Source organism: Thermobia domestica, chromosome 9, assembly GCF_964235325.1.
Source record: "Thermobia domestica chromosome 9, izTheDome1.hap1.1, whole genome shotgun sequence".
NCBI classification, from domain to species: Eukaryota; Metazoa; Arthropoda; class Insecta; order Zygentoma; family Lepismatidae; genus Thermobia; species Thermobia domestica.
The window spans coordinates 127,218,437-127,239,069 of record NC_137462.1 but is presented as its reverse complement, the minus strand read 5'-3'; the positions used below and the strand labels follow the sequence as shown (position 1 = coordinate 127,239,069).

General features: G+C 34.4%; 1 long non-coding RNA gene across 1 annotated transcript in view; it reads right to left on the bottom strand.

Moving 5' to 3' along the window:
* Nucleotides 1-20,633, bottom strand: part of LOC145695004 (uncharacterized) — a 261,336-nt gene that overhangs the window by 32,831 nt on the left and 207,872 nt on the right. The window lies entirely within an intron of this gene.

The window sequence follows — 20,633 nt, the reverse complement described above, 5'->3', positions numbered from 1 at the left end:
TGTAAAAATATATTTACAAGGGTAAATAAATATTGTTCGGAAAGAACGAAAAAAGAAATTCACTATTATAGTAACAGGCTTCTTCCTGTTACAGCAGTCCCGTAGAACGTTCAAAAACTTTCAGTGTTCAATGTGCTTCAAAAACACTTATTTTTACGTAGCTCATTAAGGAAAATTGTATTTCATAAAATAGATTTTATGTACTGACAAAGTATGAATGTAAGCTAAATTCAGGTTGTCTCCCTCTCCCACCCAAAGTATCTCGGCTTCCTATCTTACTGTTCCGACTGCTGTGCATTTTGCGTTACATACTATAAAACTTGTGTCAAATTCCCTTATATTCTTATTCACAGAAGTACTTTGAAGATTAATTTGTTTCCAAATTTTGTTTAGGTACCTTCTAAAACGTATTACCGTAGTTAGACCGGAAAAGTTGTTATTTGATCAGAAACACGGCAGTGGGTCTTATAAGATTGCAATGTGATTTGGATCCATGGTAGTGGGAATTACAAGATTATAATGTCATTAGGATCATCCAGTCGGCCTCATAAGATTGTAATGTTATTAGAATCAAGTTAATAGACCTTTAAAGATTGTAATGTCAGTACGCACTTACGTTACTGCATGCATAAATCCTGAAAGAAAGCGAATTTTTGAATTTTGTTTCTTGCAATAGATAGCTAGTCGGCCGAGTTTGTTAAAGTAATCAATCCGTTAACACCTTCATGAGTAATGATGACTTTAACGGTGGCTATGGATATTGTAACAATTTTACCTTACAATATTACAATCAAGAAAAATTCTTACAATATTCTATAGCCTATATCTTATACATGGAATACTGATCGTTTCAACTCCCAGCATAGACATTTCATTCATAAATGCAAGTCTCGTGATACTCTATTTACTGTCTTTACCAAGTTTATTTCATTTATTTAAAATAAGAAAATATGTTTGTATGATGCTTTTGTTATTTTGTGTTATTTACTAGAGTTTAAACTCCGTTTTTAGCACCGCTTTAATATGTGACATATGATTCCTCACAACTTATTCTGAGTTTAGATTTTCACTTTTATAATATTTCTGCATATTTTATAGTTGTATTATATTATATAATATTGCAACTTTATTTAAATATGAAATATTAATGTTAATGTTGATTCTACATTTTTAAAATTAATATATTTTAATTCCGTTGAATTGCTTTGAGTCTAGTATTCCCTTTCAGCTCAGATGCTATATGACAGATACCTACTGTTTTAAGTGGGATCTGAATCATTACTCCGGTTTGCGTCCACGGCGATTACCCCAATCGAGTATCGAACTCAGGACCCACACATCCAATGAACATGCACAAATATAGATAATAATTTGATTCATGTCTCCAAGAACAATATTCTTGCTAAGTGTGCTTAAGTATTTAATCAACAAGTATTACTATCTAAAGTGAAGCTGATAGGGTTGCTACATTTTGGGACACACTTATCTAACATGCTAAAATAACCGTTTTTTTTAAATGCACAAATTTGTACATCGTACATTTGTACAAATTTATACATCAAACGATTTATTAAGAATAATATAAAGAGTACATATTATATTTCTGAATATTGCTGGGAAAATTTACATCAAAAACACAAGAAACGGAAATCTCGTAGGGTCAGTTTGTTGACGGTTAGTTGAACAAAAGTTGTGAACCATTAAACCATCCGAACAATAACATTATCAGCGACATTGTCATAAGTAAATATTCTTGAAGTTTTTTTTATTAAAAAATGTATTTTTTTCATCAGAAATCACCTCCTACATTAATCTTTTATTATACGTATAAGCATTCATTAACAATCACAAAATACTGGACAAGATAGAACCGACGCCTCGTGAGAGAAGTATACCTGTAGCTTAACGTGGAACCCAAACCACCTGTTCTGCCAACGGGAATCGATACTGGTTTTCCGCGCTGGAAGCCCATGTGCTAATCAAGGAACTTAATACTTTGTAAAATGCTTAAATTATATTTAGACAGTTTCCTAAATTATTATATTATAAACAATGGTCGTAATGAGGTATAGGATGATTTGAAAATTTTCCTGAAGTAGAAAATTTCCTAAATTACATTATAAATAATAGTCGAAATGAGGTACGGAATGCTTTAAACGTTTTCCTGAAGTAGAAAAAGTCTCAGACATCTTGTGGTCTCAGGCAAAAAATAACACCTTTTCTGCTCAAAGCTCCTACTATAAACAAAGCCATGTGCAGAAGTGGACATTTGATCTTGATTGTTTTATCTGTAACATCATAGCATTCTTCTGTTCTGAGCATATAAGAAATTGTGATGCAAAACATATCTACAAGGCTAGAAAAAAGAGAAACAATACAAATAGATTCATTAGGTTAACATCATATATTGCAATAACATGTTGTTTAAACATGTGGCAGTCTAGGGTTGCACGTTATGTAGGAAAAGGAGGAAACCTTTCAGGTACGATCATAACCTTGGAATCATCCATATTGGATTCGTATCAAGCTTTTTTTAAATGTTAAGTTCAACACCTGATATTTCAAATTTGTTGAGAATGATACCAGTAGTCACTCCTCCAAAAGTATGCGGGATTCTCGACGTGAAAGCTCGTAGACAGCATGTACTTCCCTGCTCAGGCTTTACTTCGGGTTTCATTTAAACACATCTTTATTAATCTAACTAGTTTCTTCTTATTTTTTCTTTAGCCTAACCGAGTCATGAGCCTTTTTCAAACCAATAAATAATTGATGTACCGGGGTGTTCGAATTTCTTTTCGAGTAATCTCGTCGATAGCTGATCGATTTCTCCTAAATCTACACTTGATAATCCCCAATAGTTTCATGTGGGTATGGAGTCAATCTTACTAACAGAATGTTTGAGATTATATTATAGGATATTGACGAAAGATAAATGCTTCGATAATTATTACAATCAGTTTTTGTCGCCTTCCTTGTGAATTGGAACAATGATTTATTCTTTTCACTTTTGTGGCAATTTCTCCTTGTTCCATATGGGAAAATGTATTTGTGTCTCTCGTTCCACATTTTCTTCAATTACTAAAGTTAACTCAGCAGGAACTCGACATAGACAAACGAGAAAATACTGCTTAGCATTCAAACATTGGAATTTCTGGAGTCCCAGCACCGAGAAACCATGTGAAAACTTTAAGGCAATCTCATGTAGCGCCCAGAGCTACTGAGAAAAATAAACCCGTCTCAGAAGTATTTGTGGCCAACTTTGGTTCCCAAGAAGGCAAACCCAAGCATAGTAGTTGTGCTACGCAGAAGTTGTAAAAACTCTAAAGCAATACGGAATGCAGAATTGATTTGACAAGGATGATAAATATATTCTAATATTAAAATCTCTACATACAGGTCTACAGGAAAATAGTTTATCACCATATATTTAATAATATAGATTTTAATGCGAAATCTATAGGCCTAAACACCTTAAGCAGAGGCAGTGCCATACATTTAAATACTGTAAACCAGTGATTGTGAAAACCATCGCGCTTTGGCTTGGGTGGCTGCTTTAGTTAAATTACTTCCTATACATCCTTGAAATGTGCATATTGTTCGGTATAAGCGTACCGGTTTTACGTGGAACACCCTGTATTTTAGTTTCATGTTCAACATACAGAAACATTTTTTTTTAAAAAAAGTTAGCGTAAATGACGTTCTCTGTTCAAAAAAAAAGCAACAAAATTTCCGAAGCCAATTTTTATTAGCTAGCACGGTGACTGTATATGATTTAGCACTTTAATAAAAAATTGACTGTTTGTGAGTTTTTTGTTAACTTCGAAATTTTTTTCGCAAAGATAACTTCTCTTTATTAACATATAGCAAGATCTTTTTTCTTTAGTTTATAGCAAAAAAAAAAAAAAAACGAAAATGGATTATCAATTCTAGTGTTTTTTTAACGTACATCACTTGTCTATATTTTCTTTACATTAGTTATTATTCGCTATTCGCTATTTGACGACCGAAAAGAAATAAAGTATAAACTGAAAGTGAACAATATAAATACTATTTATATACATTTTTTGGCCATGAAAAACTAGGTCAAAGAATTTATTGCATCATATAAATTAAAGGGTAATTTGGGTCAGAAAAAGAAAAATATATACATTACTCTCGTTCATACAGGAAAGTTGAATGACTTTGCCCGAACATCGACTTTACTAACTGGTTCATTGTTACAGTTATTTATTACCTGAGTATTGTCTTACATTCTTTTTTTTTTTTTTTTTAAATTTAAAGTATAATATTACATTAAAAGGTTGGAGTAAGAGAACACTGGATGATCGTATCCTAATCGGAAGTTCTGAATTAGTTTCTCGGAACAATTTATTCTGATTGAGTGTTTTCTGTTCGTATCAACTGCATAATTAATGCAAATGCTCTAGGCAAGATAAGCCTGTATTCCAAATAACCAGTGTTTCTCTCAGAGATAATGTTCAGGGGGGCACACTTAGTATGCCGGGGAGGCACTACTGGTATTATTCTATTTATTATTATATTATAAATGGTTTTTACCGGGAAAGCACTCTCAGAGCTCCAGAGAGCAATGCCCCCCCCCCCCCAAAAAAAAAAACATGTCTGGAAGAAACACTGCAAATAACCATTCTCCTATTCACCCGGAGCGAGTGGTTCATCAGTGTGGGCGAGGTTTTAAACAGTAAAGACTATAAGAATTATGATTGGGATGTGGAATGTGGGCTAGTAAAATTTTGTTGCTTATTTGCATCTCTGCTTTGATCCATGATCAGATCAAAGGAATAGTCTCAGTTCAATTCAACAGACATAGTCAGGAGAAAACTTGGATTTGCTCCGAGGCTGAGTAGCCTGAAGCCTAAGGAGGCGTACAGTTTATGAGCGGCATGTTTGGTTCCCTCTACCACACCTTACACGTACTAGAAATTTCCCATATGGGTGTTTATGCATTGAAGACAATAATGTTTTTTCTCTTTGTGAGTGATCCTGATGTATATAAGAGGATATTATGTATAATTGATAGAAAAGCTTTAGACAAATCTAATAGAGTAAGAATAGTTACCTGCTTTCTATTCATTGCTAGTCTACGGCGGGAGCTCATGTGGTTCGGATTCCACGTTAATCAGTAGGTCCACGTCTCATATAGTCTCTCTGCTGAAAGGGACGTTAAACTCAAAATCAACTCAACTCATTGCTAGTCTAATGTCAGTAACATCACGTAAAAGCTACAGCAGTACTGTGGTACTTTAGTAAGCCTGATTGAAATGGGTCAAAACATTTTTGTTTTTCATTAGATGGGCTCTGATCACTAACAATATATTTTAATGCCTTTGTAAAAACAGCTAAAATACTAATGTCCTGAAAATCATTAACACTTATGATATTAAGGGTTTTGGGAAACGCTAAAATTTCAACTGTTTTCCAAGTAGATTGAAAAGTGCCGCTCCTAAGAGAACAGTTGAACAATTTCCTAATGAGATTAAGTATAAAAGACAAAATTTTCTCGATAAATTGAATAATAATCTGGTAAGTACAAGTACTATTTAATTTTATTCTATTGATGGCCTTCATGACTGTTAGGGCACTCGCACATTGAAAGAGAAAACACATTTCCTGTTCATTCTGGATTCTCCCTATTAGCTATATCTAATTTTAGGATTTGTATTACTTGAAAACTTAATGTCACACTAATAGTTATTAAGATCATTTATAGTTTACTTGTTGTTAGCCACGTTTTGTTGCCTACTATTCTTGCTCCCTAGTATGTTTAAAATTTTCCACAAGATTTTCGAGTTATCGGTGTTGTTCGTTAGATCAGAGGCAAATTCCATTTTAGTTTTTTTTTTTTTTTAAATTAAGTGAGTACATCTATTTCGTAAGATTTCATATTTTTTTTAAATACAGCTGTGGGTCAGAACTGAATTATCTTTATGAGATTTCGTGTATTGTCTATAAGAAGAATCGTGTTTTAATGCCCAGATGAAATTTAAAAAGCGTAACATTATATAGAAATATTTGGAAAACTATCTTTGGATATTAACCAAAATATTCGCACGGCTTCTGTCAACTTCAGGTACTGCTACCATGCACGCCGACTACATGGGTGCTCCGGAGCTCCAGTACCCACACAAATACCATAAATACTTCTCACTTGCCATTATCAAAAAATAGCAAGCAATTAAAACATTGAGATGGAAGTTAAAATTTCTAACATAATTATTTCAAATGTCTGTGCAAAGGCAACTAAACAACACACTAACACCTTCCTTGCCTGTCTCAGGCCTAGTCAGAGGCACTCCTCACAATAATAAAAAAGAAAAAAGTGGAACTGTAAATAGAATTGAAAATGAAAAAAATGAAATCTTTGAGTTTTACGTCCCACGGTTATGCCGGTTAGGCTAAAGTAAACGATGAGTAATGAATGAAATGGTGGAATGAAGAAAGTGGGAGGAAACGGGAGAACCCCGAGAAAACCCACGCACACGGTGTATGTCCACCACAAACTTCATTCACTTGGCGGGGGCTGGGATCGAATCCGGGACCCCTAGCACCAGAGGTGAACGCTCTATCACTGAGCCACCGCGGCCCCTGTAAACTTAATTGAGCACAGCCCTTTATGACAATGTTCATAAAAAAAATAACTAAATGGAAATCAATCAAAAACATATTGAGAAACCCTTGAAAGCATATAACACGACCTACCATTGATATGCACCCATATAAATTTTGGAAAGTCAGCGCCGTTGACTGCTACCCTAACATTAGTGTCCTCAGTAACCACACGAAATTTACTATCGAAATATATAATGAAAAACACATATAATTTGTTTTTATATATATGCTTTTCATTTTGTTTAGTTTATGTTCCAAATTTCATTTTCATATTTTTGTGTAACTTCCATCATTCTCATTGTTTACATAGATTTGGCCTCTTCTCTAAAATCTCCTTCGCCAAGTGGCTTTTGAGTTTAACGTCCCACGATTATGCCCTTTAGGTAAAGGGATACAATGATTAAAGTAAGTGAATGATAATGGAAGAATTAGTGGAATGAGAACGTGGGAGGACGGGAGTACCTCGAGAAAACCCACGGATACAATGGTGTCCCCGGCTACAAACTTACTTGTCCGGGTAATCAGCAAGACGGTCAACCGATATAAGTGGAGTATCACATTTTTCACATTAGCATATTCTTGATTAAAATATATAAAATTCAAAGTGAGCAATTTGCGAGGAAGCAATTTGCCTCGATTTCTCCAAATGATGTCCCTGGTTGAGTTGTCAGTGTGGAAGACTTATAATTAATAGAACTGGACTACTGTATCACTTTTTCGAAATACTTTGTTTCCTACACTGCCAAACTCTTCTTAGGTATTATCTACAATGCCTAGGCAAAGCATGTAATATTACCGTAAGTATTTCCCACTTTGCGTAGAGATTTCTGGCATTGTATACGTGGCGCGTCCGGCATTGTGCAGTAGGCATATATAACGCTTAGGTATTGTTAACAATGCCTGATTTCCTACTTTGACGGGAACCCCACGTATAGTGTGCATTTTATGTTTAATTGTAAAATATTCTATCAAGTGGGCTTTTGTCCCGGTCAGGAAAACCTTTGGTAGGCTTTTTGTCTTACCTTTGGAAATTTAAAGTGGGCTTTTGTCCGGTGGCCTTTTTGCCGATGGATTTTTGTCCTACTCTCAAGCAGAAGATCATGATTTCGAATCCAGTGGACAGTTAACCTATAATAATGATTCTAATATGAATTGAAATCGCAGTTCCTATCTGCAATTTTATTAAGTAAATACATAAAGAAAAGTAGAATAATATGTAGAGAACCCTTGAGCGTAGTCAAGGCGCCAATCTGGCAAATGGGAAGCTCGGATACGATCGCAAGCAGGGATGGAGATTTCTTTTCGTTCTATTCTTGTTTTACTGTGGATCTGATATTTAGTCTCTTTAAAACAGGTATCTGGGATAACATGAGAAAGTAAATAGGCATGGGTAGGGTGCTGACATGAGTGTCATGAATGCCGTAGTCTAGAAAGTACGGAGCCCTTACTCCTCCACACATCACTTCGGCCTTAATATAGTCTGTCCCTTTGTAAAACTGAGTTCCGAACTTGTAAGCATTGATCTCATGAGTTCGAGCATCTTTGAATCTGCATACCTTCACAGGAGTAGCAAAGACTCCATTGATCCTCTCTCTCAACTCTATCTTATCTTAAGGCAAAAATGGAATAAAGACACTGACTTGACCAAGCACAACAAATAGAACAGTGCTGGAACATAAATGGTCATTTCAGCATGCTTCATCATTGTGACCAATACAACCAAGGAGTTCACTGAGATACTCTTTCATTCTGGATGACAGTATGGTGAGCTCTACTTTGATTTAAAACGAAATTTTGCGAGTGCTCTTCTAGTTGAGGATTATTCAATTCTAGAGGATGCCCAGATCGAGGAGTTCAGTAACTGTGTTGTCTGCAAAGTAAAGTGAACACAAAGCTTTCCTCTGCATATGGCATTAAAGGTAGACAACTTGGAAAAATCTCTCTTATGCTCAATAGTTGCGCGAGGGTGTCCTCAACTCAAAGTCCGAACGTAAAATGTTGGTACACCCACTGATATGGAAGATGACCACATTGATAAACATGAACCTGAAATCATTATTCTTTGGTAATTTCTGTAATTTTATTATGAATCCTGAGATTCGTTTGTTTCACTTAATGCCTACATCTTGAAATATTTACATTCAAACAGCTTAGAGTGGAAAATTTCCCAGTGGTCAATCTAGGCCGGGGTCGGGGGAGCCTAGGACCCTTCAGTTTTTCGAGTGACAAATATAATTGGACCTATTATTTATATATTTTCCAAAGTTTATGGTAAACTAATGATATACCTTCATAGTCAGTGTTATGGCTAGCCCCCCAGTTTTTACCTTCTAGATCTGCCACTGAAATTTCCAACTTACGATTCACCCGCGTCAGAGGAAGAATCTACACAGTAAGGTTTGACAAATTCTATTGTGCAATTAAAGAAAGCTGGGTCTGACGGACAGAACACGTGATGCGTTGTAGATGCTGTAAACAAAGACTTCAACAAATTGAGACAGCAGAGAATTGCTAAGAAACTTAGAATGTTGAACTGGTCATAATTCTATTATCGTAATAATGTGACAGGATGGTTTATAACATATTATTTCCAAGCAACAAAAACAATAGTACTTGGAATACTCGTAGTTTACACAAGTTTCAACATTCAGCTACCGACAAGTGGTCAGTGACATTGTTTGCCTAGAAACAGCGTGAAAGAATAGTGCAGCGATTGGAACGTGCAACTGTTAAGACACCAACTTTTCATATCCACACAATATCCATGTGCAACAATGAACATGAGGAAAGATCAGCCTCGTCCACAGGCAACCACTTTCACACTGGAAGATCCCACAAGTTTTTTCTCAAATCTGATTGTCACAAAGCACATCTGATAAAACATCATGAGAAATGGAAACGACGAAAATTTAAGGTGCTATGAACCAGAAGGATAGGAGCTACGGGGCTTCAAAATTTGAATATCAAAAAAATTGTATCATGGAATTATGTACGTTTAAAGTAAATATCTTGAAAACCGTTAAAGCAATCAAAACAAAAGTTGCACAATATAATGAGAACAAAATGCCCCATCGAAAACCACAAACAGTGTTGCCATAAGTGAAGCAGTGTTGCCAAATCAGCATTAAAATATTTTGTTTGAAATAGCATCATATACAAGTGTGCACAGATTTAAAATGCATTATTATCACTAAACATAACAGTGAAGTGTAGTGGTACAGTATTACACATTGTTGGAGCTACGTGTGCTGAAAATGGAGAAGTCTGATATGTGGCAACAGATGGTAATGTAGGAATCTGTGTCTCATACTATGAATTTAGTTCAAATGCATAACACCGATAGTATAACATTGCAAAATGTTAGCAGTGAAACAAAACATTGATGTATCAGCAAAACGAAATTGAGTGATGCCATTTTTATGTCCTGTGTCAGCTCCGAAGCTATATAGGACTTGATCTACAGTGTAAATGGGATCCGAACCACTATGAAAGAGAAAGATAACAATGAAATGTAAGGTGAAAAGTACAATAAAAACATGTCCGAGGCGGGATTGGAACCCGTGATCTCTAATACGTCGGTTGTCTAGCCTTCTAGACCACATGGCTACCTGAGCCGACTAAAAACGAAATTAGGTAGTAATAAAATAATTATATTTCCAATGTGAATATGGTAATATTACAGTGTACAAACATAATCATATGGTCTGTAGGAGAGGAAGTAAAAGAATATGTTACTTAACACGAAAGACATAAACCAAGAAAGTACTCTTCCAAATATTGATAAGATAATCTGGAGAAACAGTTTACGGAATTAGAAAACACATGTTTCTTTCCTCGCTTGTATCATTTTGTTTTCGAGAGTAGTCTGCTTATTCACCGGAGCTACAGAAGTATAATGCAAAACCCTCACTTTTTTCTAATGCATTCCTTTATTACCATTTGTCGCCATATATCAGATTTCTCCATTGAACATTTTCAGCAGTCGCAGTTCCAACAGTGTGCAACACTGTGCCACTACACTTCACTGTTGTGTTTAGTGATAATAATGCATTTTAAATCTGTGCACACTTGTATATGGTGCTATTTCAAACAAAATATTTTATGCTGAGTTGGCAACACTGCTTTACCTATGGCAACACTGTTTGTGGTTTCAGATAGGGCATTTTGATCTCATTATATTGTGCAACTTTTGTTTTGGTTGCTTTAACGGTTTTCAAGATGTTTGCTTTAAACGTACATAATTCCATGATACAATTTTTTTGATATTCAAATTTTGAAGCCCCGTAGCTCCTATCCTTCTGGTCCATAGCACCTCAAATTTTGCTCATTTTCATTTCTTATGATGCTCTATCAGATGTGCTATATGGCAATCAGAGTTGAGCGACAACTTGTGAGACCTTCCCATGTCAGATGAAGGAACTTCAAGAAGTTGTCTTCCAATATTTCTTTGACATGTCAAATTGACTTTTATAACTTTAACGGGGTTTTGCAAAGGAATATTTGTCATCCTAGTTGCAACCAGGACTTCTTACACATCTTTCCGCTAGTTACCTAGGAACAAAAACTAGAAATAGATATATTGTTTTCCGGAGATCCTGCAGTTTGAACAGTCTCTTTAACCGGTTAAATAATTTTTTTGAATAATTAAATCAATTAATTAAGTGCTCGAAATCGACGTAATCCTACTGTACCTGTACTCGTATCGTCCGCGCCAGAATGTTTTGATTTCTGGCTAGGAAAGCTTCTGTTATATAGTGGAGATGAACGGAAATCCTGTATATTACATAAAATTTAATTATAAACTACGTACATATTTCAACTTACGTTATTTATTGATAAAGTACGTTATAAGAAAAAGAAGAAAAAGTATAATGGTATGACAGTATCATAATATATATCAATGATACATTTTGAAATCTTCATTAACGCTTAGAAAAGATACTAAAACTCTGTAACGGAAACGTCAATTTCAGAGGTGTAAAAATAAAATAAGTTGAATGTATTGTCCTTTAACCACATTTGGCCTGTTGACTATATTGTTATTATATCTTACTGAAATCTTCCGTAAGATAATTATAATTATCACTTCCACATATTATCACATTTTCCTCTGTTGTCTGTCTGAGCCATAAAACAGATTACGCTTTTTTTATTAGCTAAACAAGAGCTTTATGAAACAGTTATAATCGCTAAAATAATAACCTTCACGTAATTAATTACTCTTCTTTTTGACTGTTCTAATTTAGATTATGATCTTTAATTATATTTTCTTTTCTTCTGGTATTGCAACACATGTTCCTACATGTTAAAAGGATAGAGCGAAAAATTTACAGTCAACTTACTACGTACATTTACCAGACGCAATTTTGTGTAAAGAAAACATTTCTCTGTATGATAATTATTAGATTATTTATTATTTTCATTTCCTGAAAATAATGACACGGTACTTGGCCGAGGAAGTACATGGACAAATTAATTGTACGCTATTGTTAGTGGGATTTTATGGTTGTAGAATTCGACAGATCTATGGTGAGTTTAACTTGTAATACGTATTTGATATTTTGTATGTAAGTAGGAAGTATAAAATATGTTATATCAGTTGCGAATATACTGATGTGTATTACCAAGTTGTGAACTGTATAGCATATTCACTACTATCTATCAAGATGCTAAAAAATGTAGCAGAGTTACTGATATAAGACTATTTTGATATAGCTCAGTGATTGTCAATTAATCTACTGCCGGCCAGAGCCAAATAAGAACGATACTTAAAGGGAGTTTCCTCTTCCCCCTGAGGCGAAAGTTCAGTGAATGTGAGAAACTCATAGAGTTTCTGGAATACTGTTCTATTCTGTGTTTTTAGCTTCTTTTTCATGTGTTTAGGGGTCTTATTCCCTACTAGCTTCCGCAAAGATTGTGGATAGTAAAGCAAGACAAAACATACAAGATCAATTATAATTATTATCCGTGTTGTCGCAAACTAAAACGTAGATTTTGCATTGCGTTCACGTATTTCGTTATGAAATAACACTCTAGGTCAAGTAGGCTAATTACGGACGCCGACCCTGACGGGGGAGGGGGAGTAGGCCCCTAGAATCTGGATTTCTCTATTTCGATACATTGCAATGAAACACATATACGTGAACCCTAGGGATGCGAACGAGACAAGATTTGAGACTGTCTCGTCTCGAAAATGTGTTGTAAAAGTGATGTCTCGACTCGAAAAATATATATTTTTCTATTGAAAGAGCTGTGTCTCGACTCGAATTTTGTCAGGAATATTCTGTCTCGACTCGACTCGAGCGTATCCCTACTGAACCCATTTCTTCCCACTATTTTAAAACAGAAATCGGCGCCACTGCAATTAGAGGCTTTCTATTTCAAATGTGCGCTCGGAAAATAGATGAAACATAGTTCGGCCCCACATCTGCCGCCGTTTTACAGAGGAAACTTTCCCTTTGATTTGGGGAAAGAACTCTGTCCGCATCCAACTATTGAAGGATCTCGGCCACAGCAACTTGCTCCTCCTCTTTTGAGGGAGGTGCCGGAAAACATACATCGACAGCAGCCCCAGCAGGGGCACAGTTGAAATAGGAAAGCTCTACCGACGAACATTTGAAATTTACTATGAAATCTGCATTTTTATTTTCTTATCGTTTTCTTTTTCGTTCTTTTTTAATTGTCTCCATATTAACGGTGTTACCTTCTTCGGACTTGGTAACCAAAAGGTTAATGAGCACATTTTCATAGTTATAAAATCATTCCAATTTTCAGCTCTATTATGATGGCTAATTATACAATTCCGTTATTACACATTGAGTTAAAGAAAGGAGAAGATCATCATTATTATTATTTTTTCGGATTCAACTTGTTCGTGGATCGCCATTTAGACGTCACTGGATAATTAACAGGATTTCAAATTAGACTCTTAAAAAATGGAGAAAGGAGAAATTTCTAAATTACCCTGGCAGTGAGCCTGTGTGCAATAAACAACATTCAACAAGATTGTCAAGTTGCATTATTATGAGAATAAACTTTGCGAAAGGAATTGAAGTGCTCAATTCCAAAAGAACCTAAGTCAAAAAAGTAAGTTTTTCAGTAAACGAATATTTTGTGTGTTTCCATCATTCTATTTCTGTAAAAGAAAAGTAATCTACATAACTGTATTTACCTACTTTTTGAAAAATAACTGAAATAATCATCTATAACAAGTTTTATAAGTGTTTTTAGGCACGAGTCAGAAAATAACTTCAGAGAACACCGCTGACTAAGGACATTTTGAAAAACAACGTTGTTTTCTTTTGCTTACAAAAACTCCGAAAGTCAAATTAACTGAGTTAAGTTGGCGTTAAACTCAAAATCAACTCAACTCAACTCAATTAATTTAACTTAGGGAGTTTTAACATGAAACCCTGTTCAATATACGGAGATGCTGAAATAGAACTTCATAGAACCAATATTTCAAAATTGACAAAAATTGACTTAGGCTCTTTTAGAATGCACCCCTTCAATTGATTTCAAATATTTATCACACAATAAATACATAATAAAATACCATATTGAAAAGACAGCAATGAGAGAAATGAAAACCTGATATATATATATATATATATATATATATATATATATATATATATATATATATATATATATATATATATATATATATATATATATATATATAATCAACATTTAATTAAATGAACACTCTATGTTTGTCTTCCATTGGATATCTAGGTAAGATGTGACTTTTTCTTCTTACATGTTTCGAATGAATATTTTCAGTTATTATTACCAAGCAGTATTTTTCAACCTATATGCCTAGAAACTGACTATTCGAATTGGTCAATGCCAAGTTTGCTTACGAGAGAATTTATTTGCCATTGTTCTGTAATTCTTTTATCCTTCAATTTCCTCCACAATAGTAGTTTGTTTATTTTGAAAATTAAAGAATCGTTTCTGTACTGAGATCATGGATCACTATGGTAAGTCATTAAAATGGCCGCAGTATTGAGGAACATAGGTCTGTTTTAATGATCATGAGTCCAGTAGCAATCATGATATCGTGATGTTTCAATACTCCACTGGAAAGATTTTGAATTCAGCTTAAAGAAAAGTTCAATAACTTTTTTTTTTTAAAACGAATGGCTAAGAGGTGAACATACTTTAAAAACACACTTTGAAACGATATTAACGGCTTTTTCTTTTTCCTTTCTTTCTTTTTTCTGAGACAGTTGGCCAATGTGTATTTCTAGAGATAATATTTTCTATAGAAATAATTAAGAATTTCATGTATGTAACAATACTGTATGTACACAACACTATAATTGGGCATTAAGCCTGTTGTATATTAAATAAATAAATAAATAAATAAATGTATCCTGTTAACGTGAATCTGAGTGTTTCCAAGTCGAATTTCTCATCCTTATAGCCGAAATCAAAGATGGCGGCCAAAATGGCTGCTTCATAAATTTATTTTTGAAAATAGCTACAAATATTGCCATGTTATATATATATAGACCTACTACTTTCTAGCTTTGCGGAGTCGAGAAATAAAGTTGTTAATTAAAAATTACAATCCGATCACCGGAAATGGCTTAAACGACGAAAGTAGCAATTGGACAGATTCTATTAGAAATAAAAAGTGCTAGGCTATATAGTAGAGTGTAAGGTATTGTTTTTCATGTTTATGGTGTCAAGGATCTCATTGTTGCTTAATTCTGATTTTGATACCAAAAGTGCTGAAAAACTCAAGATAGCTCCCAAAAATGGCTCAATTTATCGAAATATATGCAATCAAAAGCCATAGTAGGATATTAGGCTGAATACATCACTAATGGTACATTTCATTCTTCCCCAGACCCCTTTTCACTTACACACTGGATGGATTCACTCCCAGGCCAAATTTCCAAATTCTTTCCTTAAGTTACAGACAGCATCTTATAATGTTTTTATATACCATTCCAAAGATCTTGAATTAAGCTACAAAGGATGTCACCTAAATTTTTTTTGTCAGACGAACAGTTTAGGAGATTTTGAAGATGATTGGAAGGAACGGAAGAAAAAAAAAGTCGTAGATGACTGCTAATTCCTCTAGTCAGCTAACACTGAAATCGTTATGGACAAACTAAAAGATTTAAAATATTGCAAACCAAAGACAGGTGCAATTGTTGTAGATACAAAAAATCTAACGTAAATTGTACTTTACTTTGTAACTACGAGGCTCAATATAGAGATTAAATCACAACCATCTAAGGTATGTTTCTTGTTTTTTACTCATTTTCAAATTGCTACCGCAATTAACTCCAAACCTGTTCGTCTGACAAAAAAAAAAAAAAAAAAAAAAAAAACCTTTTTCGTGGGTTAATTAAAGAACTCTCAAATGATTCATGAAATCATTACAAGATCCTGCCCGTAACGTAAGGAGATATTTTGGGAATTTGCACTGGGATGAGTCCACCCTCTTTGTATGTGAAGAGGAGTCAAGGGAGAATGAGTTGCATCTATAAGTGATGTATTCAGGCCATTCTCAGAAGGTAAGCTCTGATATTATTGCTTTTTGAATATTTCAGGTGCCAGAATAAGAATTAAGCAACATCAATGACACCCTTGACCACGAAAATATGGGAAAGAATACCTCATACTCTAATATCTAGCACTTTTTATTTCTCATCGAATTTGGCCAACATCTTGGCTATAATGATGGTTTGAGCAATTTCTGGTAATCGCAGTGCAGTTTGGAGCACAAATGGATTTCTTGACCCCGAAAATGTAGGAAATGATATATTACACGGCAATATTTGTAGCTATTTTTAAACTCAAACTTATGCAGCGGCTATTTTGGCCACCATCTTCGATTTCGGCCATAAGGAAGCGAAATTTGGATTGTAAATATTCAGATTAATGTTTAGCATGATTTCACTTAAAACCACACGTTGCCCAAATAAAGTAAAAATTTAAAATAAATAAATAAATAAATAAATAAAGCTGTTAAAATCCTTTTAGAGAGAATTTTTCTGAAATAGCCACCAGTATACCATCTTTGCCGCGATAACTTCTTAAGAGTCCTCATCACTGTGAAATTAAAATACCGCTAATTTTACAGTAATTATGTGATATCTTCATATAGAAAAAAGATCGAAAAGTGGAACAAGACCTCCCTAGACAACATTATCTTGCGTGAGATACCGTTATCAAGACTCACTTATCTGCTTTCGATTTCCAGCCATTTAGAAAATCGGCATTTATTTTCGCGTTTCTAAGTAACTGCAAATGCAAAGCTACTAGGTGACTCGTAATAACGCTACCTCATTCAAAATAACGTCGTCTAGGGAGGTCTTGATCCACTTTTCGACTATCTTTTATCTATTTGAAGATATCACATAATTACTGTAAAATTAGCGGTATTTTAATTTCGCAGTGATAGGGACTCTTAACCGTTCGTTTTACACAAAGAATTACCGAACCTTTTTTGAAGCATAGTTCAAGATCCTTCAAATGGCGTATTGAAACATCACAATATTATGATTAGTAATGGAGATGATATATCACTTAAACTGACATGTCTCTCGACACGGTGGCCATCTTGATAACGTTCCACAGGGATTCATGACCTCTGATCAAGTGTCCCTCGGCGGTTTTTCATTCCTTCATGTATACATAGCCACTGTGCAAAATGATACACTGGTGTCTGGGCGTGAAATATTTTAGTGATATCTGCATTAACTCCATCGACTAAATCAACTATTTTAATGGTAGTACGCATCACCATCTGGACGTCTTGTTCGTTTTACAATTTAGCTTATCATTCCTTTGCAATATCGAGGCCATAAGACATGGATCTACAGATTAACACTTTGACTACCGATTTTTTAAAAATGTGAACATTCTTTTATATGTACGGCTCCTTTAATATGGAATAACCCTGACATCTGTACAGTTTTGGAAACTAAACACAGTCTCCTGGTCACATCTGACCCGATGGGAAAATAATATATTTTTTTTAAAGAATTTTCTAAAAACAAATCCCAACGATCTTCGAATTATTCGCATGGGGCACATGTATCCCGTTGGTAGTCAAAAGGTTAACGTGAAATTCCCACTAGAGTTGCCATCTGACCCAAATTAGGCCGGAGATCCTGAATTTTAAGAACATTTTCACCATCCAAAATTATTTCAAAGTGGGGTGAATTATATGGCGGTGTTCCAAAATATTCAACACATTTGCGACAACGTGCGAACAAATGTTGTTATCGACATTTATAACTTTTGACCAACAATGTATACCAGCGTATGACTATCGAGATTTCAATATGGTTCTTGTGCTAAAAACTTTTCATGTTGGCAGAAGCGAAATCAACACGTTGCCTATTACGTTTTAACTTTTTTCATAAACATAAGAATGTATTTCTCTCTATTGTTCTTAATAAATTGTGACCTGAGTACTAACCAACATCCACATCTCTAGGTTCACAACATAAATAAAACAAATTGCAAAATAAATGCCAATTTCTAGTACAGACCTACAGTGCAGCATACAAGTTGAGATTTTTTTGTGTTAGATGCCAAATATATGCTCTGTAAAATAATTTCAAGAAGTAAATGGTCAATTTTAAGCCCGTAGATCACCACCCGGAAGTCAGTACATATTTTAGCTCATTCCCTTAATTACTGCGCAATGAAACGCTACATATTATAAATATTGTACTATAAGATTAAGTTATGTTTCAGCTACAGCACAAGACACTGATTCATTTGGTTGTGTCTCCTGATATCGAAAAATTTAATAAATAAAAAAATATTTGATCCGTTATACAATGAACACACAAGATGGCACTTGCTGTTATATCTTACTAGAAGTGCTCCGTTTTGTGAAACGTTTATTTGTATGTCTAAAGTATTTTAAAGTAACAATCTTATCACGAAATAGATATATTGTTTGACCGTTTTTCGTGTTATGTTTCACATTTTGTGTAGATATTAATTTACGTTTAAGGAAATAGATTTTGAGACGAAACTTGCGCAGAACACCCTAATGCGTTGTTGCCAAATTTGTACGTTTATTGTAGTAGTCACAATAAGAAAATTTGTGGATTCTAGCGTTGCAGTTCGAGAAGGGGAATTGTGGTAAGGGTCGAAAACTAATTTCTACAGTAAGTGTCCAAGCAGAATACCACGATTACTCCTTTTTTTTTATCTAGCATCAGTAAACACTCGACACTATCTTGCAACGCCGCACTATTCAAGCAACGTTTAGCATAGCACCGAGAATACCTACTGCATCCAGATCTACAACTGTTTCGTGTACAAACCGGGCGACTTGCACATTTAGACAAATGTGTCTAGCTTTAAGTCTACCAAAAGGTTACTATTCTAGCTCACATCGTGACTGAAACCTGTCTCTCTAGCATTGATAGTGACTTTGGTGTAACTTCTACCATATTCCATATATATGTTCTGCGTTTCTTTCTGAGTTTGTGACAATTGTCAATTTCATTTATAGGATAACTTAAATCTGATTGCAATTTTCAGCAGAAACGGCATGGGATTAAAACGTTCACGTTCTTTTTATTCTTGTCATTTGAAAATAACTATTCGTTTAAAGTTTGACCTTTCTTTCGGTATCGGCTATGCTACATAAAAAAAAAAAAAAAAAAAAAAAAAAAAAAAAAAGAACTTGAATTCCAATCTTTCAGGGACAAGACAGAAGATCTGCTCTAAAAGGCAACATGATTCCCAAGTAAATGACCAGCCTCAAAGAATTCTTTTGTCTTAAAAAAAATATAATCTATTGTTCTTACAACCAATAAAGAAAATTGGTTTTTAAAGTACTCATCTACGTGGTCCTTGGCGTCTTTTGGTCAATATAAAAGAGCTTGTGATGGAATCTTCTATGTCGTCTATGTAAATAGAGCATAAATTTTTGAATTTAAACGACGCATAATAATCACAATATTAAAAGAAAAACAGTAGGAATTTGTCATATTTTATGTGAAATTATAATGTCTCCTTTATTATCATAAATTTATTATTTGTTCAAGCACCTTTTTTAGTATTCTTTGTTCTTTTATTTCCTTCATAATGTTGTATTCTTTTGAATTCATTTTTTAAAAACAAATCTTGATAATAATAGCTATAATACCAATAATAACAAAAGAAATTGACAAATTTTTGACCACTGGTAGATTTAGAAGGTAAAATCTAAGGGGAGGGGTAGACTAGAACCCAGACTATGATAGGTATATCATGACAAAACTGAAAGGAATAGCAAGAAATTGTAACAATTTTTGCTTCTCGTGCAAAATAAGAGAATTCACACATCTTTGTTGCTTTTTGTCTTCATTTTCTTGTATATATTTTACTACCAGCAAACAGTAACAAACACATAATCGTAGTCCATTCAAGAACTAATTTGTCGATTGACTTTGTAAATTCATTTATAATATTTTCATAGATCTTGCAGAAGTTTCCAACTTAACTCCCTCCCAATGGATATTATGGCTAGGTTGGACATTGAAATTGTAAATTTCCAGAATTGTTTTATACGAGGAGAAATCAAAAAGTTAAGGGACTTGAAAAAAGGTACATTTATTCTAATGATAGAAAACTGAAACATACATTATCTTTCTACATAATCTCCCTGCACTTCAACGCCCTTTTCACAACGTTGCACAAGCTTTTCGATTCCGTCGGGGAAAAAAATTCTCGGTTGCACCTGCAACCAATTTTGCACCGCATCAATGACTTCTGTATTGGTTGCAAATCTTCTTCCCTTGAGCGATTACTTCAATGGTCCAAACATATGAAAATCGCTTGGAGCCCGGTCTGGATTGTAATGTTTCATCTACAGTAACGATTTGCTCTAAAAATCCATCTCTCGCAATGAAAACGGGCCAAATGTTTACAAGAGATGTCCAACCTTTGTACCTTATGCTGCGGTGACAATTCTTTCGAGACTCACCTCGCACACACTTTCCGAATATTTAGACTGTCGTGTAAGATGTAAT